Source organism: Poecilia reticulata, chromosome 9, assembly GCF_904066995.2.
Source record: "Poecilia reticulata chromosome 9, P_reticulata-male-v2, whole genome shotgun sequence".
Classification (NCBI taxonomy): Eukaryota; Metazoa; Chordata; class Actinopteri; order Cyprinodontiformes; family Poeciliidae; genus Poecilia; species Poecilia reticulata.
Window position 1 is genome coordinate 19,598,544 of NC_088838.1, and position 23,439 is coordinate 19,621,982.

Below are 23,439 nucleotides of genomic sequence, written 5' to 3' on the forward strand. Positions count from 1 at the left end.
TTTGGTTAATAGGCAGTTCCTCTAATTACCTGGAAGTGTTAAAATTATCTGCAAAGCATTGATACATAAGAGCTGCTGGTTAGAAAAAGTAAGTAAAAAAAAAAGGTTTTGTTTCCCTAACTATTTACTAAGATTATTATGAAAATTGCCAAATCTCCCCAACAACTACTGCTGTCAACAGCAGTAAAGTGGTTAAATGGACAAATATATAATTTCAATATACAATATTCACAATAAGCGAGAAAAACATGAATAACTACTTGGCTGTAAAAGAAGGGGACATTATTTTTCATGTTTTCAAAAGGTGATTACAACATAAATAATATCTTTAATCTGTTCAAGACAGAACAATATAAGTACAGCATAATTACATAATAAAGGTTGACAATATAAAAAGACCTCCAGACAGATTTATAAACTTTTACATCTGATAAACCAGATTAGAAATAAATCTGTGCTCACTGAAAAAGCAAAATTTCCTTGTACTTTTATGGCAACAACACCAACAAACTCGAAGACAATAAGCAAACAAACTTGTGACAGTTTGGGTTTCAGGATTGGGAAAAAAAATGGATCGTTCTACAAAGTCTTAAATAGATCTTCCACACAAGAAGAGATTGCTAATTACTTTGTAACTAATGCATACAGAGGATTGTTAAATCAGGGTATTGCCAAGAACTTAGGTCGATTGTGGTCTAACTTCAACAGGTTTATGAAAAATATTAACAAACCTCAGTCTCTAGCATCCAACCTGGAAACCAGCTGAATGGTTGTTGATTTCTGTCAGGCAGTTGTTCATCAGAAACCACCATTTCACCACAATAAATCGAGCCAAGAGGAAATGGAGAGCACTGGAAACTGTCACACAATGTTCTGAAAGAAGTAATAAAAGCTCAACTGTAGTGAAGAGAGCCAAATATAAAATTTGTTCAGAAGTGTTGACTGCTCACAAATCAATATTTCATTTGACGGGCAATCTTACAATTATCACACCAGCAGTCCACATTTGTAACTTGATTGCTTGAAAAAAAAAGACAAGTCATTTGAGTAAATGTTGAAAAAATATTATCCAAGCTGTTGTATTATGAGCTACAGGTGCATTAATTAGAATGTGTAATAGTTTGGTAGAATATCAAGGCTGATGGCTCTGGTGACTCGCATATTTAAAAATGCTACTGATGAAAGAAATTCTTTTGGGCACACTACATTCGATTACATTTAAACGCCACACTTTTAGAATATGTTGCACTTTTTAGAATATTTTGCACGACTTCCAACAGTGTGGTTTCGTGAGGACAGATCACATCTGTATATCTCACTTCCCCAGAGTCCAGGTCTAAGTCCAATGGAAAATATTCCCACAACAAGCAGGAGAACCAGAAAATAACAGCCACAGGCTGTTGAGCAGCTAAACTCTTGTGTTCACCAAAAATAGACACAGATGGCATTTGCAAATCTGGAAGAATTAGTATTCTCAGTTACAGCCTTGCAGAGCAGGGGGGGACATATGACTAACTGCTCAAATGGATCCCGAGTGCTGTTCAAGCGAGTCTCATGCATTTATTTTAGCAGCAATAAAGAGCTGAAACATCTTAAGTTAGACGAGATCAACTTTATTGTCCCCAAGGGGCGACTTGGAGAAGAACAACTGCAGATAAATACATTAAAGAAAATGACAACAATAGTACACCACAACATCCATATAGCACACAGTGCAACCATATATCACCAGGATTTTTTAAGTGTTTATGGATGATGCTTTGAGAATCTAAGATATGTTTTAGATTGTCATGAATGAAAGAAACAAACTTGAATCAGCCACGCGTGTGGGATAAACTCAAGTAATGTGAAAATGTTTTCTGGGTCCAGAACTATGCTGCAACATTAGTTGATCAGAAGCCTCCCTGGAGCAACAGTTAATAAAATATTAACCCACAAATTTGTAAATAAAAAAAAAAAAAAAAAAGATTTTCAGCTTTTTCCATTTCTTGCACTACTAAAACTATCTGGGTTGTGAAAAAAAAGAGAAGTAGGTGTTGTCTTCTGTTCTGTACTACCTGTCTGTACATTTGTTTGCATCTTCTCAGTTGAAGATCAGAAACACACTGCTATGCTCAGTTTCTAAAGCTTCAGCTTCAAAAAACCAAAGCCAATTACCTACAACCAACGACTGCGTTTATTTTTAACCTAAGAATATGCAAATCTCACATGAATCACAGAGACCACTGCAGTGATGACTGTTTTAATGAAACTGAATGTCAATGTCACAGGTGTTGAATACGCATATGTGCACAAACACACTAGCATGTGTGCAAAGTCAAACTAAGCGTTATCCTGATGCAAAGATCTGAAATATGGAAATACAGAGTCTGAAAATAGAATTCTACTCTAAGGAAAAAATGAAAGTATCTGAGAGTTATAGGAAGATGAAGAATGGGATGCCACAGATACACACATATATACATACATACCTACAGAGAAATCCTTTGCTGTGCCAGGTCATTAGTCAAAGCTGGGCTTCTATCCTGACACGCTGTTAGCACTGCTGCTTTCACATGGATTTCTAAAAAGATGGTAGAAAACATGAAATAAACAGATAATTCTGCAACAAAGCACTATTCCATAATGCATCTCATTTTGTGCTGCATTTTCTCTCATTTAAACTTTGAAGCATATCATGTGAGTAACTTCACCAGTGGTGTAGAAAACCAGGGCTGCAGGTGTGATACTGAAAAAGGCAAAACTAAAATGTAAAAAAAAAAAATAGGTAGGTATATTTTATTAATTTAGCATATTTTAAGATTAACATACTACAAAACAACGTTAAAAAGCAAAGTTTAAAATGTATAGAGCAAAACCACATTCAAAAAAGAAACTTAAAATATTACCCAGATGCTAATCCAATATAAATAATCCATGTTTGAGTGCTGTTTAGACTTATGTGGACTGAATTAACAAGTACATCCAGTCCACATAATGTAATAAAGGGTCAGTTCAGTTTTTATTTATATCCCAAGGAAGTTGGTTTGCAACAAGCATCAGAAATAATAATAATAATAATAATAATAATAATAATAATAATAATAGGAATAAATAGACTTTAAAACAGCCAAGACTCAAGGTTATGTTACGCATTTTACTTTTAAAATACCTTCACCATAAGCTCAGTTGCAGCAGCAACTTTGGTACCAGCCCAACCAAGTCAGTAAAAAGAAAGAAAAATCCATATGTTCTGATCTTATACATTTAACTTTACAGCATGTTTTATGCTAAATAAAATAACTAAACTTTCTCAACCTTTTTAAAAGTCAAGTGTTGCAAAGAGGCTATTTACATCTGGAACTGAAGAAACACAATTACTTCAAAATAATAATAAAAAACAACTAATGGAGTTGTTGCTTTGAATATTCCATCTTTACTGTTTTAAAATTATTTCTCTTATTTATGCTTCTTCTGAAAGTATTCATGGTGTAGGGAGATGCAGTAATTTAATCTTATCAATAATGTTTTGTCCACTTACTCAATATGCTTATTTACTAATATAAATGTGGATTTTATGTTGGTTAGATTGGGTTGCATTTTCCACTGTGCCTTCATATGCTGTTGGAAAATATGAACAACATTTATCAGCCAGAGTTCAGCCTATATCATAGCACCAAAAGTTAACAAGTCAGCCTGAGATGCATTTAGGGATAAACTGGAGGCCTTTTATTTCCCAACAGCATTCCTCTTCGCTAACCTCTGGGCCTCCATCATTACCAGCCTGGCTTATGCCCGGCTGGACGCTGATGCCCTGCTTGGACCCACAGGGAGAGCGGTGTATATATATATATATATATATATATATCATATCAATCAAGTTGATCCGAATAAAACAAGGTTGTGTTGATGTCAAGAAAAATAGTTGTAGTAACTGGATGAAAACGAGTTGCAGGATGAGTTGAACATGTTGGATATGATGCTGTATTGGTCAACATTAGTTTCTTAACATATCTCCTAAATCAGTGTTTCTCAACCTTTTTCAGCCCAGCGCCCCCCACAGCCTTTATCCAGGTCCCTCTCTGCCCCCCACCAAAGAATTTGCAGGCTACTTTGCACTGACTATTATTTTATCATTAATATTATTATCACTATTGCAGATGTTTTGATTTTTATGCTTGTTTCTGTATTTATCAACTAATTTCCCAGAGAACAAAAAAGTCATGGGAATAGAAATTATTTTCACAGGCAATGAACAAAAAATGCCATGAACATTCAAGTTAAAATCTGTAGGCCTAACAGCAGCCAATCAGAGTGGAAATAATGTTCTAATGTGCCATTTTCTAGTTGTTAAATATTCCACAAAATAGCCAGATAAAAGATGTACACCATGCCAGTTTAAACTTTTAACTATTTGCAAATGACTGAGCTCTGCAACATTAAACCATGGATAGAACTGTAACTACATTAATCATAACTCTTCTCTTCAGTGTTTCTGAGTTTCTGGTGGTGCAGCTCTGTGCTGCCTTCAGGAGAATGGGACATCAGAGTATCATCCATAAAATTTCACCCACATGGCATTTATTGAGCAAACCAGAGCTTTCAGTGGAAAAACTAAAGTTCCAGGTCCTTTTAATGCCATACAAATATGAGACAGAAACATGGATTATATCTTTATATAGACCTGTCTATTGATTTATAGATTAATAGTTTTACTGGACAGAAATTACAAAGAACAAATCTGGTTCTTATTCAAATCCTAAGGAGTCAAATTGAAAGTGTCATGGAGTCATCAGCCTCATGACATTAACACTGACATGAAAAATAATATTGAAGAAGAAATAAATATCCATCCATCCATTTTCTTACGCCCTTGTCCCTCAGTGGGGTCGGGAGGGTTGCTGGTTCCTCTCCAGCTAGCGTACCGGGCGAGAGGCAGGTCACCCTGGACAGGTCGCCAGTCTGTCGCAGGGCAACACAGAGACACACAACCATGCACACACACACTCACACCTAGGGCCAATCTGGAGAGGCCAATTAACTTGACAGTCATGTTTTTGGACTGTGGGAGGAAACCGGAGTACCTGGAGAAAACCCACGCATGCACAGGGAGAACATGCAAACTCCTTGCAGAAAGACCGGGGCCGGGAATTTAATCCAGAACCTTCTTGCTGCAAGGCAACAGCTCTACCAACTTCGCCACTGTGCAGCCCCAGAAATAAATATATCAAATCTAATTAAAAACATAAATAAGTGATGTTACTTACTGTTATGGTCTGTACGATATATTTATTCTCAGTACTAGATGTGGTCTCAACAAACCCATGACATTTCAACATTATTTTACCTTTTATGTGGAAATAGTGTCTGTTTATTCTTGCCATAGGCCTCTGTATTAATTATTGCTCGAAAGGTCTTGCCATACCAGTTTATTCCTCTGTATTTACTTTAGTTCTTAGTTTATTCTTGCATTTTGTTCTTCATTCATTTCCATTTAGTTTCATTTGATTAGTTTTATCCTATCTTGGTTTATTGCTATGTCCACTTTAGTTTCTGTCCTGTTGCTAGTTTTATTTCATCGTTTATTGACGCTCACCATCAGTAATCCCATCACCTGCTGCGCCGCCTAATCAACGCATGTGTTTCACATCATGTGTTGATTTTTTTACTGTTCAGCGTCGGATTCTCTGTTTTTATGCCATAATTCACATCTAGTTCGTCGCTCCGTTTTATGTCCCGCTTCTCCTGTTTCAGAGTTTTGCGCAATGTGCCCTTCTTTTTTTTTAAGCCCCTAAGGTGCAGGGCGGTCGGGAAGCGTATCGATGGGGAAAAGGCAGACTGACATAAACCTTTTAAAACAACGGAAACAATTTCTGGATTCTGATTATTGAAATTTAAAAGTGCTGTGTTGTTCTATGACCCCAGTTTCATACCGGACCACTTACAGCTCTGGTGTTAACGCTATAAAATGAACGCTCTCTATCGTGGCATCACCCATGGAGGGATTTCTTGATTTAAATGGGTTCATTTTTCAGAGGGATACTCAGTGAGGGTGTCGTGATTTTAGCTACCAGTAGCAGGAGAACGGAGCTGCAACAAGAAGCTAACAGAAGCTAACAAACACTGAATAGAAGAAGAAGAGCTGCCATCGATACAGTTGCAGCCAAGCATGGTTTAATGTTACACAATACAGTTTTACCAAGTTGCTCAAAGTCTAAATTGGCATTGTTGTGCATTTAAGGTGTAAAGTTTACCTTTGACCAAACGCCCCCCAAAGGCATCCCAGCGCCCCCTTTTGTAAAAATGTCCAGTTGCAGCAGCAACTAAAAATGTCCCTGCCGTCCTCTGAACGCCCCCTGGGGGGCGGTACCGCCCACGTTGAGAACCGCTATCCTAAATCATAAAATAAAATTAAGTAGCGATGAAGGCTTTATTAAAATAAAAACTATTTACTGCAAAAAGTTTCTTCTTTCTGAATGAAGTGTGTCTTTTATTGGTGATTAGCACTGCTTGGTGGATTATTCAGCAGTTTCTTAGTTCACCTGCTTTGTCTCTCATCTTCATGGCACGTATATTCCATAGTACATAAAACTCAAAAACTGAGTATAGAGTAAATGCCTATTGTTTTCACATTTTTTATCTCATTACAAATGCAACTTTGACTTTATTTAACTCAAGTTTAATGACTTTTTTTATTTTACAAAAAAAAGCAGAAGTATGCTGTGCAATTGTATTAACCTACCGCAGTCCCTGTTTTATAGAATCACCTTTTCTTGCAATTGCGGGTATTTTTGTTTATCTCCAGCTTTGCAAACAGATATACTGAAACTTGCCTTATAAAACTTAAACTTGTGAACTCTCTTTCCAAATGTACAGAGCATGCACATCACTACTGACAGTAGCAAGAGTCTGTTGTATTGTATGCTGGCTTTCAGGTGGAATAAAAGTACAGAGAGAACCTCAGATTCACCATAAAATGTGTCTTTGGTACACAGAAGATGACACTTGTAGCTCTTGCAAACAGGAACGCAGGTCAAAACAAGTATCGCAGAGGGAGCCAGTGGAGAACAATGAAACTGAAATGCTTTATGGAAAGCGGTGGGGAGAATGACGGGGAAACCAGAGGAGTTAATCAAAGAGAAGTGGGAACAGCTGAGGAAGAACACAGGCAGAGGAAAATAAGGTGATGAATAACAGCTGTGAAGAGAAACTGGCTGAGAGAAAAATAAACAAAGACGGTACACAGTGGAACGAACCACAGGGAGAAAGAACTATATTATTGTGAGACACAATCCAGAGCATAAAATGGACAAGAAAGATTAATAATAGAACACAAAAGAGATAAATTAGAAATGGAAAGATTTAAGTGAATAAACAAAGAAATAGTCAAAACTAAAAAACGAATAAAACCACATTTTATAGGAGTTTCAGGCCTCTTGATAGCAGGTTAGGATTTTTGGAAACTTCTTTTAACATGGTGTTGTCTGCTTTCTGTCGTTTTGAGTCTCTACTGACTGTAGACTTTTTTTCTGTGAGGAGGAATTGCTGATTTCAAATAATTTTGAGAACCTTATAATTCCCCTACCGGGCTCTGAAGCTGGATGAATATTCTTTCTGAACGCCTCGGACATCTCTTCGGATCTCACCTTGGTGTTCAACTGCTAGGAGTAAACAAGATTAAATGTGATGCAGTAACTCAATGCAATCTGATGGGATTCCTTAGACAGAAAACTTTTTAACCAACTAAAACAATAAATTGAATGTAACTGCACTGTTTCATAACCAAGTCTAATTTGCTATATATGTAGTTCACTGCTATGCCCAAATTTGTTGCGATAAACATTATTTTACATGACTGCTATTTGCTACAGAGTTGTTTAAATGACAGTCTGTAAACAGTTATAAACTGAAAAAAGACACATCAAGTAAATCATTTCATAAAGAAAATCACGTCAATCCTGATATCTTTGGCTTTGGCTGCACATCAATATTTAATTTTTCTATTTTAGGTCACTGGCTGAATGCCTGCCTCAAATGTATGTCTGTCACCTACAGCATATATTTCCTCTTAGACATTTTTCAGACAACTCAGGGCAATGTGAAAAACTTGTTGTGAAAACGTATGCTTGTGTGTGGATCTCTGTGTGTCTGTAGAGAAGAAGTACTGAGCTGTCTAAATGTCAAGGGTGTGCAATTAACATCAGCCCGAGTGCTGTCAATAGCTGATGACTGCTGTTGGGAACAGGTGTAATTATAGACCATAGGATCCCACTGATGGGTGCCTACAGGTGTGTGCTGTATTAAATCCATCAGGAGATACACACCAGGCCAAACCTGGGTGAATATTAACTCAAGATGCACATTTTCTTTACTGTTATTCTATTTATTTAAGCTTCTAATCATTCAACAACATGTTTTTTTTCTGTGCATACCTGTAAATGTACTATATATATATGTATAGGTGTGTGTGTGCGTGTGTGTGTCTGCCAGTGAGACTGTGTTGTGCAGTGCACATACTGTTTCCTTGTCATTTTCCTCCTGCTGCGTCTATAATGAAAAGCTAAATGGCCTGCGTGAGCAATGATTAAAGATGGACGGCTACCTGGGAAGAAAAGAGGGGGAAAAATACATTGGACAATAAATGACAGTTTGAGGTAAATGACAACTCTGCTATGTTTAGGATAAATGGATCGTACAGCTAAATTCAGCCAGCAGCATCAATTATTCAAAGAGCCACCAATAAGACAAATCTGCAGGAACTGACATTTCTCTGCAGCGGATTTACAGCTACACAACTTCCGAGTTTTAGGGAAGTCTGAAACAGTTTGCTTGCTTTTCTGTCATCATTTTTCCAATAATTTTATTTCTACTATTGGTGAAAATCAAAAACAAAGTTTAAAAAAAAAAACTAGATTACAGTTGTGTAAACTGATCTAAGGTACATTAGAAAAGGTCACTTTTGTATCTGTCCTCTAAGCATAGTGACACCTGGAAGACATCATTATATCCAAATGTGTGTGTGTGTGTGTGTGTGTGTCTCCCTGTATTTGATATGAGGCCACATATACGTAAAAATATGCTTTTCCCCAACAAATATTCATGTTGTGAGGATCCACTGCTCTTTATGGGACCCTATCAACAAAGGTGCTGTTTTTGAGTTGTGGGTTAGGTTTAGGTTTCTTGTTAGGCATTTACTGGTAATGGTTAGGTTTAGGATAAGGGTCATATTTAGGCTTCAGAAATTAATTTAAAAAAATGAATAGAAGTCAAAGCAATGTCCCCGTGAAGACAGAAAGACATACTATGTGTGTGCATTTCTGACTGCAATTTGCATGTAGAGGATGTGACATGTACTGGATGTCCTTGTATTTGTGCACTGATATTCATGCATGGAAGAGTGGATGATTGTAACATGTCTGACCAGCTGAGTGCGAGCTGATGACAGATGAGCAAAAGGGGTCTTTTGTCACTAATAATAAGTGTCTGTCTGCTTTAATGCGAACCCGTCGGTTATCTAACATAATAAGGGTCGTGTGACACATTTCACTGCGTAATTTCTTAAAGACGTGCAAAAATGTGAGTGTACCTTACCTATGGCTTGAATATCTAGCTTGTTAAGTTCACTGACTGAGAAAAATATCCAAAGTGCTCCAAGAAATCCAGCATCATTTCAGGCATCTGTGTTTAAGCACCATAACTACGTAAGGCTACACAATGATATCAAAAAAACCAGCACAATAATCATCTGTAGTGGAGCTTTTATAGATATTTTGGGGTGCATGAGGCACATCATCAATGTAATATAGTGTGAGAGTTTCCCAGATAGCCCACAACCTCTCTGGAGAGATGATGGAGGCTCAGTATGGTGATAACATCTGGATCTTATTGATGGGAACCGATTCCTATGCACCTGTGTTTACTGATTGTTGGAGACTGGCTATACTGGCCGGATGCCTAAAGACCAACCTCACCATACCTGCACGGGGCTGGCAACACTTCAAGTCATTTATTGTAACACTTCTGATGGCACAGCTGCTACATGCACCCTGTGCTGCCTTTTCTGCAGCTGCATCTAAACAAATCTAGCAAATCAGTGGGCTGTGAATGATACTATCATTCCCTGGCATACATTTAGTGCCATAGTCAGGAGACTTTATATGGTGTACCTCACAGATTTCTGTCTGTGGAGGACACACACCTCCAAATTGTGCAGAAGCTACAACTAAAATTGTATGTTTTTCAGCCTGGAGTTCATAAGCAAAATACAATTCATAGGGTTCAGACTGTAATTTTATATTCATACGCAAAGTGTGACATTATGAACTACAACTTTAAAGACTCAGTTTGATCAACTTACAGCTCTAACAGTAAAACACACAGATTTTCAATTTTATTTGTAGATTTCCTACTTCCTGCTTGCTGAGGAATCCCCTGGAATCGAATTATTGTGCCAAACAGCATGCTTAGAAGTGCACAGCAACTTGTACAGAAGCCCCTCTCATCTGCATTGTCTCATGCTGCTAAGCTACTTATTAAAGTCTTGATGGTATTCCTCCCACACAGCAGGTCTGAAATGGAAGGTGGAAATACAGAAGCTTTGCATATACCGTCATATTCAACAGATTGTGAAGAGACACTCTGGTGAAGATGTGCTACACATGGTGGTAGTAATGTGGGACAGCTGGGAAATGAGCATTTAAAAACAATTTAGCAAGAAACCACCAAAGTGTCGTGATTACCTTTGCACGGAAATGAGTTACCTCCTCTATTTGTACAATTCCCTGTCATGCAAAGCGCGCTGTTAGCCAGACATTTCAGAAAAGCAAAAGCTGCTCTCATAGAGGGTTTGAAGTGAAACTACAGACCTGATTCTTGTCTGCTGGGTCATGGGATAAATCCTTTCAGGGATGTGATTCCAACATGCCAAAAAACTCAGATACAACCTTGTATATCAAGGCTCTCATGTTTTCTTTGCCAGTCAATTTTTTCCTTCCTTTTCAGTGGAAATGGTACAAACTAAACCTTTCACCAGTATGTTGTCCAATTAGCTTCATCTTTTCAGAGCACAATCACTGTGGGCCTCTAACCCAATATTTACTCCAGCTACGCTCCCATTGAAAAATGTTTCCAAAATTGACAGATTCGTGACTTATTTGGATAATTTATGACCAGCCCCATTTCATCGAGGGGACTCAACCCATGCGGCATCCCTAACCGTTTAACCAAAATCCAATTTGCATATAAATAGATTTGGACTCTTTGCAGAAGTGTTTCTTCTTCATTCAAACACACACACACGCAGGCACGCACATGCACACGCACACACACACACACGCACACACACACACGCACACACACAAACAATTATATTCCCTCACATACACAAGCATATGGCCTCTTATAAACAAACCCATGCACACTTTTTCAGCCCATTATTGAATTTGCATTTATAAATAGGCCTGCAGAGTATGGAACATTAAGGAACATTATATTTCTCATCATGCTGGGTCCCTTGCGATACCATTTCTCATAATGGTAAGAACATTTAACCGTTCGATATTTTTAAACCACACGTGCAAATAAATGACTGCATCACTCATAATGGTCCGTGACATTAGCGGCGCTTGCTCAAGGTGTTTTCAATATGCAGATTTTGATTTAGTTATGGTATCTGTTTAGAAATCCTCCTCCAATCACAGGCTGCAAATTCCAATTTTTGGGGTAAGACAAGCAGATAATGAAGTTTTTTTTTACATTATTCCCTGTTTGACCATTGCTGAATTAATTCTCTTAATTTCAGCATTATCATTTTAATTGTAAAGAATGCTATGTGTAGCCCAGGGGTCTAAGAAACCATTTGAAAAATCTATTGTGAAACTAATTTGAAGTTGGGAGTTTGAGTTGTTTAAAAGAAAGGTCTTGACATATACTATGCATAAACCCTTTAGGCTTATCTTATTCACTTAGCTCATTTCTCTGAGTTGTAGAGTCTGTCTTTTCAAAAAACAAACCTGTTTTTGTTAACAGTTTTTTATTAACATTCTAGGGGTAATTGTCTTCTGTATTTTTAATGTCTGTTTGTATATTGACCCCGTTAACCTGCTCATGAAAAACATAGCAGGTGAAAAGCAGGAATTTTTGTTATACAAGTTCTTAGATTGAATGCCAAATTTATCTATTTTTTCATTCCCTGCAATTTGACTCAGTCACGAAGCTGTGTTAAACTACATACTGAAAATGTCTTAATGAAAAATCCTAATTTTAAACCATCTGATGCATGACTCATGTTGGACTTAGCCATGTATATATATTTGTTTGCCCCTAGACTTATTGAGATAAATAAGAAAGTCGTACTAAGCTGTATTAAGAATTCAGCCTAAAAGCAGTTCTTACATTTGTGTTTTCCCAACCCTGGCCCACACTGCTCCACATGTTTTATGCATTTCCCTGCATCAGCACACATGATTTCAATTGATGGCTGATTAACAGGCTTTTGCTGAACTCCAATCATCTGGATTGAAGCAGGGAAGCATCTAAAACACACAAGACAGCGTGCCTTGAGGACCAGGGTTGAAAAATATTCCCTTATACTATTTAAACTATTTTAAATGAGAGAGTATTTACATTATTTGAGTGTATTTCTAAGCATAAGTTTCGTCCCAGAGTGGCCCTGAAAAAGATCAGTATGAAAAGGTACTGGAACTGGAAAACTGGAAAAAAGTGACTTTGCTGTGATTTTGTGATTCAAGCAAAAGAGTTTAATCATTTTAGCAACTTTACTTATGAGGTAAAGGAAGGAGCAGGGTATTGATAGTTAAGTTATGGCTTTATCTAAAGTGCTGAACTGTGTTGAAAAAAGAGCTGAATCACAAAGAGAGGCTCTCAATTTACTGGGCCATTTACATTCCAACCCTCACCTATGATCATGAAATATGGATACAGACTGGAGGAACACGGTCCTGGGTAGAAGAGGCAGAAATGAGCTCACTCTGGAAGATGGTTAGGCTCTGCCTTCAAGGGTAAGGTGGAGCTCTGTCATTTGAGGTGAGCTTGGCGAAGAATGCCACTGGACTGCCTCAACTTGGAGGTTTTCCCAGGCAATGCAAGGAGACCTGGGGTAGGTAGGGGGAGACATTGTGAACGGACTATTTGATATTCCTTCTGGCCTGGGAAGACCTTAGGCTCCCAGATGATGAACTGCAGATTTCCTTCTTGGGCCAGTTACTGCTGCAGCTAGAGGTTGAATAAGAAGAACAGAATGGATGGATGCCTGATGCTACTGACATGCAAATAAAAGAGTTTCTTTTAAAACATAAAACATAAAAATAAACTCTCATAATTTCACAGATCTCCTTTGAGATTACAACTCCTCCTGAACACACAAATCTAAAAATGTTTTGTCGTTATTAAAAAAAGAAACATAAAAAAATTTGGAATTTTATTCTTAATATTTCTTGGAATAAATTACATTCTGACTTTTTCTCAGAATCTAAAATGGATAGCAAGGTTATGGCATCGGTTTTGTTTATAGACTTCACAGTAGTCAGGCAATCTGTAACCTTTGACAGATAGTCTTTTTCTACTTGCTCCTTCAGAAGATCTGCTGGCTTCTTCTCATATGACTTGTATGTTTCAAGGTAACGTCCTGCTTCTTCTAAGCTCCAAGTCAAGATAAGAGTTGTCTGCTAAAGGACATATTGCTCTTGCAGTGTGTTTTGGAGTGTTTCTAAGGGTGCTATCACACCTGATGGTCCGGTAGAATTGGTTCGATTGGAGACCAAAATTGTTACATTTTCATCTGGTGCGGTTCCCTTTCTTGCTGCACTGTGGTGTCAAACGATCTAAACCTTTTAGAAAAACCTGTTTACCCCCTCGCCTGTGGTAGTGCTGCACCAAGAACCACTGAAGGAAACGACATGAGAACAATTGAACCTGCAATTTCCTTCTCAACAAAATACTTTGATTAAGGCGGACTAAACAGAGCTGGTATGAATGCACCCGAGGTACCTAAAAATGTATGTTTGCTATTGAACAGAGATTACATTTACTGCTGTGTTTGTTGCCTGAACAACTTGCAGTACACAGACATCACTTGCATTGTAATCCTTAAAGACTCTGCCATATCTTTGTGACTCTGGGTGGTGCACAATAAATTGCTATTAAAAGTAAAAAATAAAAAAAGACAGATACTAGGCAGATGCAGTATGTTTCTGTATTTATGGGCAATCTAGATAAGAGGAACACAACCCTAAATTAGGTGGGTTTATTTATATATTTCTTTATGAAGCCAGTCATTTTAATTTTATCCTGCTCTGTTAAATTAAACTGGAAAATGTGGGTGCACTTTTTAGTGATATCAGACATTAAAACCAGCAATTTAAAAAAAAGAATTATTTACATTTAAGTTTAATTAAAGAGTACTTTATCTGTGACTTTTCTTTGTTTTTTTTCAGTTATTCTAAGTTTGAATTTCAGCTAATGAGTGTAGAAAATGATTAAAAGAATTGATGCTTTCATTCATTCTTGTGCATAAAAACTCGATAAATATCCACAGGGTGCAACATTACTACAGAGCCCTTTGCCTTTGTATTTCAGATTTCTCTCTCTGTCTACCAGTCAGCCTTTGTTCTCTGTGAAGATTTATCTGAACTTTTTTTCTGTCTTCTCTTTCTCAAAATACAATCCATCTGTTTTCAAGCTGTTTTCTTTCATTCTCCAGGATATATTTTGTGTGAGTAAACCAGTATGGTCCTGTGGAACAGCATTAATGCGCCAAGTCCTGTTGCGTGTCATTACAACAAATTTTGGGTGTGTCGTGTGTCACTGCATGCAATGTACTTTAAAAGGATGACACCCTGCAGCTTTTATGTGATGAAACATTGTAGGTATGACACGCCACATTATGTCACGGGTCAAGCTACACATCCTTTCTTGTTGATGCCTTTTATTTTCTTTTGGTCACACTGTGTGCAGTGACAGGATGACACTTGGCCTTGTGCTTAAACCGTAACAACGGCCATATGGCAACAGAGTGCAGAATTGTAAAATAATGCATAAAAACCTATAATGTAAGCAGTGATGCATGGATGCTCATTTTAAATTTAATGCTCCCAGAACATAGCTCATATGTTAAACATAATTGTTTAACATATTTTCTCATTTTATATGCTAAAAATTTAAATCGGGCATTATCTAGGAAATTCTATGAAGTTTTTTTTTTTTACCTTTTAGCCACGTGAAACAGTGTTTCTTTTGACATGAATGTATAACTGAAGATGTATTTTACCACTACCTAAATGGAAGAAATAAAGCAGGCTTTCTGAAACATAAAATTCAGAAAGATAAAAAAATACATGTTGTTAATGATGCACACTACGAAAGGAGTAAGATTTACAGTATGCTATTGCATTAGGAAAAAGAAAGTTTCTTTTTTCTGATGTTATTATCAATTTTCATGCAGTTGACAATTGACTGAAGATTTGTGGATGAAAGTTCAAAAATCCATACACAGAATATGAGTTCCTTATTATTGTTTTCCAAATGAATCAAAAAGAAGGGTCAACTCCCCTGCCACTGGAGCCACTTCAAGTATTCGGCATGCTGAGGTGAGTGAATCTTCATCAGCGTAGACCTGAGAGTCTACATTACGTAGGACTACAGTGAGTGATGTCATTATTGTATCCCTGCACAGATTCTGTAACAATGGCACGCATGCAAAAATGAATACTGAGCAGTGAAATCATGTCAAAACTTTTATGGTGTCAAAACAATTTAAGGCAGTGGCGATGTGTGGCGTGAAGGTGGAGCAGACACCTCTTGTACACATTGTTATTCCTCCTGACCATTCTTTTTTTTTCTCAGCTCATTTCCTGACTGATTGATTACCTTGAAAGCCCCATGTGCAACAAAATGCAAGACACACGGTCAGCAGAAATCAGACATCACTGAACATCTAAAGCAGTGATGTTCAGTCACACCTGAGGTAGTGTCTAACTTGCCATAATGACAAGTACAAAACTAACAATGATAAAAGAAAATCAATCTGTCCACTTGACTGTCGTGTAAATTTGTTTACTGTAGTATTTTGAAAATTTTCTAGTCAAAATTCCAGTATTTATGCATCATCCATTCAAATACAATGGAGTTTGGCAGGCTGAGGCAGGCGTCTCACATATGGACAGAAGGATGGATGTTTATGAAGTTCAGCTCTTCACTCTGCAGTAAAACGACTCCATAATATAATGATGCCACCTCTGTACTTCACATTTGAGATGGTGTTTACAGGCTTGCCAGCTGTGCCGTTTTTTCCTCCAAATGTAACAATGGCCATTAAGGCCATAACACTTCAATTTCATGATAAGACAATGGGACATGTCTCCTGTGTCTTTGTCCCTGAGTACCTTTACAAGCCGTAATCTGGCTTTTCATGTTGCTTTTGGAGAAAATGGCCTGTTCCTCTCTAAACGGCCTTTCATCCCGACTCGGGGTGAACTCCTCTCGTTTTACTGTGGACACCATTACTACCTTCAGCCAGCATTTTCACATGGTTGTTGTTCTGTTAGTGATATGGATACTTTACAGTCATTTCTGGCTTGTGGAGGCCCACGTTTCTCTTTCTGATATCTTGCCTGATTTCTTCAGGTTGTTCCTGTGTTGTTACATGTTTGGGGTGTTGCCTTTAAAATAAGGCAGCATGTATACCTGCAATTAACAAAAACATTGTAAAGTAAACCATATCAGATTTAGAAGCTTAGAACACATGACATAGTGAGCTTAAAGTTTCTAAATATCTAAATGTAAAACTGTATTTATAAAGCACTTTGCATAGGTGTAAGTCAGTGTTTTAGAGAGGCTGAGAACAGAAACACAAACATCAATAAAAACACACAAAATGATCAAATTAACACATAAAAAGTGGTTATTAGTAATAAAACAATAAAACATGTAAAGTGAGATAAATCATTCAATTTTTGGGGAAATTTGGAAAATAAATATACATCTTTATTATTGTATAATGTATCTCCATAATTTAAATTGTATTAATTTAGTGTATGCAAGCATTTGTTTTCAACAGTAAAGTTTCAGATTCTTAAAGGCAATTCTATATCTGCATGCACCGTTGAATCGCAGGAATCTACCAAGGCTAAAAAAGAAAGTCCTTCAGTGGGTCATTATTTTAAATATCATGTCAACATATGCAAGGACTCAGTTTATATACAAGCACATTTACACAATCCGTATTTGATTGTTGCTACTGGCATCAAACTTCTCCTGACCCATTGGATTGCAACAATACCATAAATAGTAAGACACAAAAGGGGAAACAAGGCATCAATAATACATGAAGGGATTAAAAAAACATCCCCGTTTATTCATATTTTATGAAAAATGAAAAATATTCATTACATTTGATGGTGTTCACGCATTTGATGAGCATAATTGTTGCAAAAACACCTTTCGTGTGTTGATGGAAACATTTCGGCTCCTCTGAAGCTTCCCCAGTGCTAACAGTTTCCCCCCATTCCACTTGATCAGTTCTCAGTACACAGCCACACAGTTCACTGGAAGTTCACTCACTGTATGAAGCTTTAGAAACCAGATCTGTCTGCAGATTGTTCTCTCTGCATGTTCCCTCTGTTTCCAGCAGAGTTTCTGAGCATTTTTTTCTCCTTTCCCTAGTGCAAGCTGCATCCTAACTTGAATAGGTATACAGCTGAAAATGAATTCTTTACACACACAAATTGCACTTTCTTGCATAAGTTAAATATTGTATTGAAGAAAAGTTTTATTATTCTAATGTGAACAATACTTGTACTACTGGTTTTGTGGGTAAAATTTTCTTATAAGTTACAAGGTAAAGATGAAATAGTACAGCTTAATAAGCTGAGAGTTTTACCCAGTCGTGGATCTCAGAAAAGACTCTTGTGTCTAATGCAGTGCAATTACTCTCCACATGTAAGACTGTGCTGCTTTGTTATTATTGTGTCGAGTAATCTGAGCATCTCATCTTTAACTATTAATTTCTTGCAGAGAAAAACAAGATAATCTACATAATTTCACTATTTTGTTTGACAACTCTTTGACATTAAAAAAACAGTAATTTTCAGAGTATTTGGCATGTTGTGATTTTACTCCTCTCAGAAAAGCTTGTCACATTTCTTCGGTCTATTTAAGTCTTCACTTATCTCTGGGTGTTTATGTTCTTTTACACCCTGTTATTTAAAAAAAAACAAAAAAAAAAAACGTTATTTATTTAATTTATTATTTTTGGCAAATAAAAACAGTCACATTTTGGCATTCACAGACATGTAATAAACTCCCGAACTGAAATCTATGATGAGATTGAAAAATCAAAGATTATTTAAAACTTCTTTACAGCGCTGTAATTTTTCTGGAACTTCTAGCCTGTCATGCAGATGTCTGCTTTTGAAAGTACTTTCATCACTGCATGCTCTCCCTTTCCCATTCTTCCTCTCACCCTGACTCTATGCCCCATTTATTTCTGTTCTATGATGAAACTGTAGCTGAGGAATTTTTTTTTTTTTCCCACTGACTGGAGCTGGCAAAACTGCAAGTATGTAATATGATCCTTCTCATTTTTCCTCCTCTCTCATCATATGCATAGCTGAGGCACAGCATGTCGATTCAAATCCTTCATTTGGCTGATTGATTCCAGCCTCTTCACTTGTCTTAGAGACCATCACTGTTGGCTCAAAGTAAAAATTGAATGGCTCAGTGGCCCCATGTAGTTTAATGATCAAATCCTCAATAGAAACTTTCTTCATGCGGTTCAAATAAATGTAAGTTAACTGAATTGAAAACTGCTTGTAGAAGTGAATGGTTGTCTGGTGCAATGTCTTAGCCCTTGATTGGACTCTAAAGAGGGCTAAAAAAAACATGGACCAAAATCTGATACGAAGATTATTTGAAGAATATTAACTCTAGGTTACAAATGTTATTACGTTATTGCAATATATGAGTGGATTTTAAAGTTAATGATGAAGGGGCTCCTTTGTGATCCTTTAACTAACAGATTTTCCCCCATCTTAACAAAATGTCTCAAAATTCAGTGGGTCTCAAAACTTTTCAAGCTGAATCCCTATTTCCCATAACCATTGTTTACTTCTGTCAAATTCTCATATCAGCTCATAATTTCTGTTCAGTTTAATTGCAACACATTTAAATTACTGACATCTGTTTACAGCTGAAGAAAGAGGGTTTAGTTTAATTAACGTTTAAAGTATTTAAGAGGTTTATATTACAATTACAAACCACCTTGAGCATCAAAAGATATTAAGTAATGAGAAAACTATTCACAGACAAACTTCCTCGTGCTATGAAGTGTTTTTAATTTTGTTTCAGGATGCAGCACCTTTTTGAAATCCCATCGACGTCTTTGTCTCCTTCCCGCCATAATGTCTGTATCACAAAAATCCCTTAAAAGCTGTTGCAGGTATAACTTTTAGTGGAGTTTGTGGGGAATTTACAGAAGTTAAGATTAAGTGCTTTGCTGGTAATCCCATTTTCTTATGGGAGCCTTTTCTGCACTCGGCAGCTCAGTAACACTGGACAACACTCTGCAGAAATAGTGACCTGCTTAGGATAAGTGGACATAATTTAACCGAATGGCACCATTTCTGATCCCACGGTGGAAACACATAAAGAAGGTAAACTGCAAGGCTATGGGAAAATGAGTTCTGAGTAAAAAACAAAAACAAGAACAAAAAGAAACTGGTCCTTACAGACGAAATGGCTTTTCACATCAGGAAACCCCTTTTTCATAACACTATTAAGGAAACAAACTTTTTTCCAAACTTCTCTTTTATGTCAGTGGACCACTGCTGAGTGCAGGAAATACTTACTTTTCATTTTGCAACCATACTTAATTTAATAAATAAGTAAACATTATCAGAAGGCACCTTGTACCTCTTTGGTGAAATACCCCGTACTTTGAAAACCCTGCAACAGTTCAAGCTGATGTATTGTTTACATCCTTACTCATTAAAGCCAAAAGAAATGCGATGTTCTACTTTCATGCCTCAGAGAAAGTATCAAGTTATCATCTGACTGTTCTTATGTTTCACTCTGAATAATGTTAGAGCTCTTGCTAATTGGCTGTGTGACTATGCTATGTCTATAATGTGACACCTTGGGTCAAACAGAGCTGTGTTTTCCATAAAAAGGTGCAGAGGAAAGGGAGAGAGGAAGATAAGCAGGCAGGGAACAGCCTGAACGTGACGACAGGGAAATAAGAGATGGTGGCAGAGGTAAGAATGTTCTAAAAAAAGGTGATGGAAATACACAGAGAGACGAGAAGAGATACAGAGAGCAGCAAATTGAACTACTGAAGAGGATGGTTAAATTCATCAGCCTAAAATATGTTCTGAGCATCTGCGGTCTAAAGCAGACAGCTGCATAATGGAACAGTAGGTATTTTAGCATAAAGCTACCTAATTGAGCAGCATTAGTTCACTGTGAGGGCTCATTTAGGCACTTAGTGTTTCTGGAAAACGCACAAAGTGAGGTTTCTAAATCTGAAAAGTAGGCTTAGGCACTTTTTTTTCAACAACAGCATTATTCTGTTCATTCTGAAAGAACTCTTGCATGTGCATACACATATACGTATGCATACCTATTACCTGTATCCCTGCCGAGTGCAATAACACTCATAATAAAAGGGAGAAAACCAAGTTCTTCCTACATTCATTATGAGTCAGAAAGGGTCCTCATCACTGCTGACATTTAGCCAACCATTCATCATCATGCACTGTTTATGCCTTTAGGTGTAACAGTGTTTTTGTGAAGTCTGGATTTAGCTCAGTGAGCTGAAAACTTTCTGTTACATGTTTGGATTGTAAAACAATAGTTGCTCAGTGTTGTGTGTTTCTGATACTCCTTAAAGCAAAAATAAAATAAACATTTGTTGCTGCTGCATTACCTTTCATAATCTTATACACACTCTGACCTCTTGCTGTAATTTTTCCCATACATTATTTACGTTTCACAACACTGAGTTGCAATTAAAAATCATGAATGAATTAACAAGTTCTCGATTTTTATTCTTTGAGATTGGGCTTTGCAGCAATGTTTCACATTGCCTTTAATGGCTGGAACAGCTGCAAGGGTTAATCTATGTAGCGTTGTACATCCAGAGACGCTCATTCTCCTTCACCTCATTGGTCAAGCTCAGTCAGACTGAATGGAGAGCAAACCATAGATCTTTGACTGAATTTAAGTCTTGACTGGAGCACAAATCTGGCTGGATCTAAACCATCCCAATGTAGCTCTAGTTAATTAAAAGGTTAATTAATGCTTATATCCATATTTTGCAAGTCTCCCTTCAAATGCAATGGTGAATAACTTAAAGAACCCAGGGACTTTTTCATATTTTGCTGCTCTAGAGACACTAGTTAAGGACATGAATGTTTCCGCCAATAACTTCCTTTTACATTAATCTATTTATAATTCAATATTCCTAATTTATTTAGAAAAATCCTCATGATCTTTTTGACTAAAGATTGCAACTTGATCTCACTAAGAAGCTTTACCCTTCTCAAGTACAACATTAGCTTGTGTTAGGTTCTCTTAATTTAAAAATTACTCTCTAGGTGCTCCTTTTCTGCTTCTTTCTAAGGCAATTTTCCAGGTGTTGACTGTTATGTTCATTAGAGCAGCAGACCAGGTTTACTCATCCTACAGGGAGAGCGAAGAGCGTTCTGGGCAATCAGCAAAAGGGAAAGGCAGGTCTCATCTGCATATTTATAGATCCCAAAAGACTCAACAAACCAAAGATTTATATCTGAATCATTTTAAGTAGCTAAAATAACTATTTTAAAGTATGTTATCTTTATGTTTTGGACTTTTTAGCACTTAGATCCAGTATGTAGGACCTGAAGTAATCTGTCCTTGGCTCACTCCTTTTCTATATTAATGTCATACTTGATGAATTTAATATTTCAGAACCAGCACATGGAGTGTGTGTGTTGGGACTGATTACGTTGTCTAAATTCACCTAATTATCTCGTCTACTTTCCTTGGCTGCGTAAAGTGCAGAGAAAATTAACCTGTACGTTGATGAGCAGCGTTTTGATTATTTTCTTCCCTACGATGATTTTCAGAAGGTTTAAATAGCCGATATTTTTCTGTTCTGCGTCTGTGGGCGAATGTTCGTCTAGATAAAAGAGTTGCTTTCTGGTATGGTTAATGAGCATCCATTGCTTTGATCACATGTGTGCTTTATATTCCCTTAATGACTTATTTTTCTGGCATGTATGCTGAATACCGTGGGAAAACGTTGCATCTGTCTCTCTTTCGACGCTGCTTCATGTCATAGCAACACACATCTGCACATACATTAAGGAATATAATCATTGCCACCAATCAGCAGCCTGCATAGGTCACCTTTTTCTCTCCTCTTTGAGCCAGTGAAACATCCCATAATCTCCTTTATCATTGCCATGCCAAAGATGTCGCTACTTCCAAGGGTTGTTCACTGTCTACGCAACCTCATCTGTGACCCCGTGGGTGACCTGGAGTTGAACCTGCAACCCTTTTCCCAGTAGGATCAATACTGAGATCTGAGCAGCCCTGCTGATGTGCCTAAATCCTGCTGCGGCACCTTCGGCATATTGATGCGAGCGCTTGAACTGCAAGGGTTAGGGGAACGCAGCGCTCCAACAACACAGAGGGAGAGACATAGTCAGGGTTTGGTTGAAATACAGATCAAGTGTGTATGCAGAATAGGTCTGCTTTTGTTTTTCTTTGAGAAAGGAAAAGTCTTTCATATTTTTGTGGTGAATTTTAGGATAAGGTTACAAATTGCCAAAGTTGGCCAATCATTTGCTTTAAACTGTTGTCAGTTTACCCTCCATACGAGCTTTTTCTTTTGTTAAATTGTGTATAAAGTTAAAAATGTAGTGTACTAAGGGGTAAGTGCTGATCGTAAAACCTATGTTTATTTAGACACAATGAAAAATGCTTCTGATTACTGCAGCAGAATCTGTGAATTATCCCAGTAGGACTATAATACCGTCAACATAACTCCTGATTATTTGTGTTAAGATAATATTTCATCACTTCTGTCTTGGCTTAACTAATTGTCTTCGAGCTTGTAGCTCTAAAATTGTTTTATACACTGAAATGTTTGAAATTTGTAAAACATGCAAAAGAAAAAAGGCAACAGCAAACATTAATGCATAAAACAATAGTCACCCAAGGACAAAGTAGTGCTGCCAAAGTTTCCAGCGAGAAATTTAGTTCATAGAGTGAAAATTTGTACAGAAATTTGTACAGTAAGGCGGTAGATGAATGTTATCTAAAAATAGAAGTTCAAACACTCAAAAACAAACAAACAAACAAAAAACGCCCTATCCAAGGATTTAAAAGCACTCCATGCCAAATCCTGTTCCTCATAGTTAACCACAGTGCTGAATGACCGCTTGTGACAAAAATGGTCATGTT